The sequence below is a fragment of the Suricata suricatta genome, chromosome 11 (genome assembly GCF_006229205.1).
Source record: "Suricata suricatta isolate VVHF042 chromosome 11, meerkat_22Aug2017_6uvM2_HiC, whole genome shotgun sequence".
In the NCBI taxonomy this organism is placed as follows: Eukaryota; Metazoa; Chordata; class Mammalia; order Carnivora; family Herpestidae; genus Suricata; species Suricata suricatta.
This window is the reverse complement of record NC_043710.1, coordinates 56,745,591-56,751,590: the sequence shown is the minus strand read 5'-3', so window position 1 is coordinate 56,751,590 and position 6,000 is coordinate 56,745,591. Positions and strand designations below refer to the sequence as shown.

Here is a 6,000-nt window from a genome sequence, read left to right as displayed (position 1 = left end):
TGGTGTGAGCCTTACTGAAAAGCTGTACTGTGTAGCCTCCATTTCTTTGCTCCCCAGGCCAATTAGTGGCTTTTACATGACCCAGCAGCATGTCGACATTCATTCATACATCAAAACCCTCTAAGGTCTGCCCTGTGCCCTACCCTGTGCAGTTGGCAGGGGACTCTTGAAATAATCGGATAATCAGACACAGAGCCAGTGACCCCCAAGGTGCTGAGGAAGAGGAAGGGACAGAGAGGGGGGGGGAGAGAAAGAGAAAGATTGAGAGAAAGAGGGATTGACAGTGAGGGAGTGTGTGTGTGTTATCCTCACACACTGCTTTTGATTTAGTATATCTAAAACTGACAAAGATGCTCCTCCTCAAGGATGGGCGCTGGGAAGGGGGAAATGTTGAAAGAATAAAGGAAGGGAGCGTGGGACAATGGAAGGAAGGAAGATAGGTAGGTAGATCCGATCTTTATTTTCAAAAACTTATTTTTCCCCGCTTCATGAAATCTGAATATTTCACAGCTTCCAACGCTCACCTCCGCGCTCTGAGCCCTTGAAGCTGAAGAAGGGGAAAGAAAACTGTCAAGGCGGCGTCCAGCCACCCCCGAAGCTCCGCTATCCCTTGGAGACTCACTATCCCGTAATACCTCACCTCGCCTCCACCCTGCTGCTTTTCCTACCTCCTGACTCCCCACTCTCCAACACACGGCACCCTCCGTGCCCCCATCCCACACACACCAGTCTCATCACCTCTCCCTCCCTATGGGTCCCCAGGTGACTCTGCACCCCGTTCCAGTCTATGAATCCCCCCACCTCTCCATTGTCCTCTCCCCAGCCGCAAAGTCTCCATGGTCTGCCCCGCCCTCTTCGGAGTAGAGTACACGTTCCGCAGAGCTCCGGTCTTTTCCCACTCTCCCATTGGCTCCTGCTGTCCGACTGTACGGCCCGGAGGAGGGTATCTGGGGCGCGCCCCGCCCCTTGCCTCCGGCCCGGCGCGGGTGGGGCCTCCCCTGACTCCGCCCAGTTCGGATGGGGCCGCGCCAGCTGGCGCTCGGGCGCTGGGCGGCGCTGCCTCGACTGGGCTCGGCTCCGGCTGCAGCTCTTGTGGGGGTGGGCGGCGGGGATGACAGCAGCGGGGGTGGCTGCGGCTGCCGCGCTGGGCTGAGCGAGCCGCGAGCGAGCCGGGGAAGAGGAGGAAGTGGAATAGCGGCCCCGAGCTCCGGAGTCAGCCGACGCGCGGAGGTCCGCCCCATTTTGCAGAGCGAGCCGAGACCGGACCTGGGAAGACTTCTCTGCCAGGCTCCGGCCGCCCTCTCCGGCCGCCGCGGCTCTGCGCGTCCCCGCCAGCGCCCTGCCCCGCCTGCCCCAGCCCGGGGTACTGTGCCGGGACGCTCCCAGCTCCGCGATCCCGGGCGTCGTGGCTGGGACGCCCTGAGCTCCCGACCCGATCCAGTGCACTGGGACGGGAAGCTCCTGGCCCACCGTACGGGTCCATGGTTGCGGGCTTGTGCCCAGCCTTTTTATATAGTGTGTGTCGGAGCCCCCAGACTTCCGTCCGAGACCCGGGTTGAGGCAGGTGCCCACAGCCCTCCGACCGAGTGCAAAGGAGCGCGAAGCCCCCAACCTCTGGCTCCGAGACCCGAGCCTTCAGCTGCCTTCCGCCCGGTGCTTCGGACTTGGGACCGTACGAACGCCCAGGAAGCTCCGGCCCGGGTCCAGCACCCCGTGAGGGGTCCTAAGCGGGCTGGCAGTCGGACTGAGCCGGACCGAGCTGGTGCTGTGAGCCGAAGCTGTCACCTTTCTGCCGCCGCAGGCGAGGGGCTCAGCGCTTGCCCCGAAGAAGGGAACACAGGCCACCCCCCACCACAACCACCCCGGCCCGGCGGCGGGCGAGAGCCGAGATCTGCAGGTGAGAGAGCCCCGGATGCCAGGCAAGGGCGGCCTTCGACCCCTACCGGGCAGCGGGGGGCCAGCTGCGGGCGTGTACCGGGCACTAGCTGGGGCTGGAGCTAGGAAAGGGCGCCTGGAAGGGAGAAAACGGGCACTTATTGAGCGCCCATTGTGTGCGGGTCCGCGCCCCACCCTTTCGCAAACGGTTCCTCGTTTAGAAGGCTCACTACTATTCCAGGAGATAAAAGGTGTTGTGCATTGTTATGGGCTCTTAACGATGTGGAAGCTGAGGGTCAGCGGGGTTGAGTGACCGTGATCTTTTCAATCTGGCAGCTGAGACTAGGTTGGAGGGTTAAGGTGGAGAGGGAAAGAAGCTGAGAACGAAGAAAGGAAGTGGATAGCCGCCAGGCAGGAGGTGGCGGGGAGGGGTCAAAGTAGGGCCACTGGGGCATCCCAGAGCCGATCCTGAGGCTGAGGAGGTGGCTTCCTCTGGCCGCCATCCCTCGCACTCCACGGCCAGGTCACGTCCCAGGAAAGGTGACCCAGAGTTGAAGGGAGAGATGGGAAGCTTCCCAGTTCCATAGCCTCCCTCCCTGTGGACCCCTGAGCAGGGAGCAGTGGCCCCTGGCCCTTGTGTGCCAGACTCTAGGGTCTCTAAGACACCAGGGCATTCTGAAATGCTGCTTACTTGTTGGGAAAAGTCACTCTAGAGGTCCCCAAGTCAGAGCCCATCAGAGCTGGAGCAGGTGAGGGCTCTCAGCACCCCCTAACTCTCCTCCTTCACGTTACTAATGGGACACAGGAGGCTGGGTAGCCGTGCGTGTGCCAATTGTCCTAGGGGCTAAAGTAAGTAAAAGGTTGACGCAGAAGTACGCTTCTCCCCAAAGATCTTTCAAGGTATCTGCTCCCAGTTAGCATCTTCTGGGTGGGTGGCTGGGGTTTTCCCACCCCTGATGTGAGGTCAGGGTGACTGCTTATGAGGCTGCTTTGAGAGTCTGTGTGGTGCTTGCTGGGGCCCCGAGACAAGTCAGCAATCCCACAGCCTTTGGCCCAGACTGAAGGTCTGACCTCAGCTTCTCCTGGGCAGGGGAACCTGCCAGACACCTCTGGCCCGGGAGGGGAGGGCTTGCTCAGGGTCTCTAGGCTGGGGCTGCCAGGGCTAGGGGCACAGTCCAGGGTGTCTGGATTCCCAGGCAGGGGCTCCTTCTGTTGCCTTCTGGGGCCATGCAGAAAGAGGGGGGTTGTGAAAGATAGCTTGGCATGAGCTCTGTGGGTTCTTGTCTGAGTGGGGAGGAGGAGGGGACATGGCCTTGGTCTTAGCCCTGTGGCCTTGGCTGGGACTGGTTAACCCCTGCTGTGCCCAGCTTCGTGGTGTTGTGGGGAAACCCCCTTGGAAAGCCCCTGGGAGGTGGAGAGGTCAGCTGAATGCCAGAAGCTGAGTCCCTGGGGGTGAAGGGGTTGGGGACAGCAGAAGAGAAGGTAACAGAGGGGCTTGGCATTCCCCCCAACTCCCATCCATGGGGATTCAAATTCTCATAATAACCCCTGCATCTGAACAAAGCTCCCCTTTGATGAGATAGTTTCACACCTGTGATCTCATTTCATGGTGTGGTGGAAAGAACCTGGAACCTGGAGTGAGGCAGAATGGGGGTTGGGGAGCCATCTGGGACCTCGCAGATGCATGCAAGTCTCCAAGCCTCACCTGTAAAATGGGGTCAAGGCAGCCTGTGTGTTACCTGCTCAGATAATGGGGCCATCACATCTGGCAAACTGTCAAGTGCTAAAGAGATTTTTGTGTTTGCCAAGGCTGGGCTTGTTACTAATGGCTACCATGTGTGGGAAACGGAGGCTCAGAGAGATGAAGCCACTTACTTGCCCGGGGGCCTTTGAGTTTGCTTCAGGAACTGAGCGTCAATTCATACCAGGTGCTCTGGAAGTTACCCAGATGGAAAAGGCAGTGGGATGACTAGCTCCCAGTTGGGTGGGCTACACAGCACGGCTGACGGTGCTAAGTCAGACCAGGTGGGCGTGAATCTGCCCTGCCTCCCACTGGCCACGCGGCCGTGCACTTTACTCAAGAGCGCTGGGATCTCTGTAAATTAGAACTCCTTTGCAAGGTTGTTGTGAGGATTAAATAAGATATAAATATATAGTGCTCTGTCAAATATCTAGTTCCTTCTCTGTAAAGAAAGGAAGCTGGAAATTTTGACCAGGAAAACTCAGATTTGCCTTAGATTACAAGGCGGGCTACTGTTGCAGGCTCACAGACTTGGGTTTGCTCAGCTGGGATTCCTGTACAGGTCATGCTCCCCTGGCTGCTTCCTGGTTCCACAGCCTTCCAGAATCTGCTTGGGGACCCTGGCTTGGGGCTCAGGGTTCTGACTCCCCAACCCCACCCCAGAGCTGTTGGCTTCTGGGATTGGGCGCAGCTGGCGTTCATTCCCTCTGGCCCCTTGTCTGGCCTCCCTAGGCACAAAGGTGCAGTGAATAATTTATGGCTCCCCTCATGAGCTGGGAGGCAGGCTCAGGGAAGTTGCTCCGTGCTCAGCTGAACTTCTGAATCCCACCAGAGCAGGTGGGTGGTTCCTGTCAGTGCTTTTCAAAGTCTTGGGTATGGAGGGAGGGGGCAGGACAGGAAGAAAGTGACCTATCATCAACCCTGGCTCTTTTCCTGTTGGGGGCAGAAGCCAGGTAGACCCGCAGGAAACAATAGAAACCAAGCTAGAGGTGCTAGGATCAAGTCTTGGGGCTCTGATTCCAAATGAGTGGTAGGGGCTGGCAGGGAGAGGCTTCGAGGCTGGAGTAAGCCAGAAGGCTTCAGAAGGCTCTGATCCAGGACAAGAGGCAATTTGCTCTAGCAAGTAGGGGTCCTGACCTCAGTTCAAAATTGAATCCTGGCTGTGCCGCTTCCTTACTGTGAGACAGTGAGTGAGACACCACCCTTCCAAGCTTCTGTTTCGTCCTCTGTAAAATAAGAGATGTTATGGGTGACTGCGAGGTCATATATGTAGAGCACGTGGTATGATTTGTACTTGGTAAAAGGGTGCTTCACTGTGGACATGAAGCATAGGCTGGGCCGTAGCAGGGCGGATGGGATGGTGTAGAAGGCAGAGAGCTGGGGACCACTCTGGAGTAGGAATACTGTGTTTGTGGGGTCAGTGAGGGGTGTGGAAAAAAGGGGTGGGTGGCCAGATAGTAGAGAGCCTTTAGTGTCGGACAAAATTCACATCTCAGAAAGCATATGAAGTCCTCACAGAGAACCCTCTGTGGCTCTTTCTTGACTGTAAAATGAAGACCATGCTCCTTTGCTGTGCATTCAAGGCCTTGCCCACCACAGCCACTGCACAGACCTCTGGCTCATTGCTCGTCAGTCTCCCAAACATATCCTGTGCTGCCCTCTGCTAATGGGGTTCCCCTCATCTTCCCTCCATCCCTGCTTCTCTGCTCATCTCCCCATTTATGTAGGCCTAACTCGGGTCATAAATTCCCCCAGAGACATTCCTGGATTACCTAACCTTCTGGTCACTTCTCCTCTGAATTTTTAACACTTCACAGTAATAGTCACAAATAATACCTACCGCTGCATCACATTTTACAGTCAGTGAAATGTATCTGCATACTCATTTAGTAACACTATGCTCATGATATTAATAATAGCTAATGTTCTTGAGTACTTCTGAGCCGCTGTGCTAAATACCTTATAGATGCTCTCATTCACAACTCTGGGAAGTAGCTCCTGTTATCACCTAGAAACTGGGGTTCAGGAAGGTACACTGTCTTGTTCAAGGTCACCCAGTCAGACAGCGGGGAGTGAGGAATCAAGCTCCTATCTGTGACTGAACTGCTGTCCTGTCTCCTCAACTCTACCCGAGTACCTTGAGAGCATACTTTGCATGGAAAAAGCCTGGAAAGGAACCTTCTCCAGGCGAAGGAAGGGCCAGGTATCCAGACCCTAGCTGTGTGACTTGGGGCGAATCAGCCCTGCTCTGTGGTCCCGTTTTCCCATGTCTGTGGTGAGTGGGGTGGTGTCCGAGCCCCCGGAACCGCAGGCTTCTGCAGTGTCCTCTGCGACTCTAGAAGGTGGAGAAGGAGACCACAGCAATTGGAGCCAGAGGATGTGGT

The 6,000-nt window shown here is 56.7% G+C and overlaps 1 protein-coding gene across 2 annotated transcripts in view; it reads left to right on the top strand.

Moving 5' to 3' along the window:
- Positions 1-1,081: 1,081 nt before the first annotated feature.
- Positions 1,082-6,000, top strand: part of GDPD5 (glycerophosphodiester phosphodiesterase domain containing 5) — an 83,112-nt gene continuing 78,193 nt past the window's right edge. For both annotated transcript variants that reach the window (XM_029957217.1, XM_029957215.1), the window contains exon 1: positions 1,082-1,897. The gene's annotated coding sequence lies outside the window, so the exon portion shown is untranslated. The remainder of the gene's footprint in view (positions 1,898-6,000) is intronic.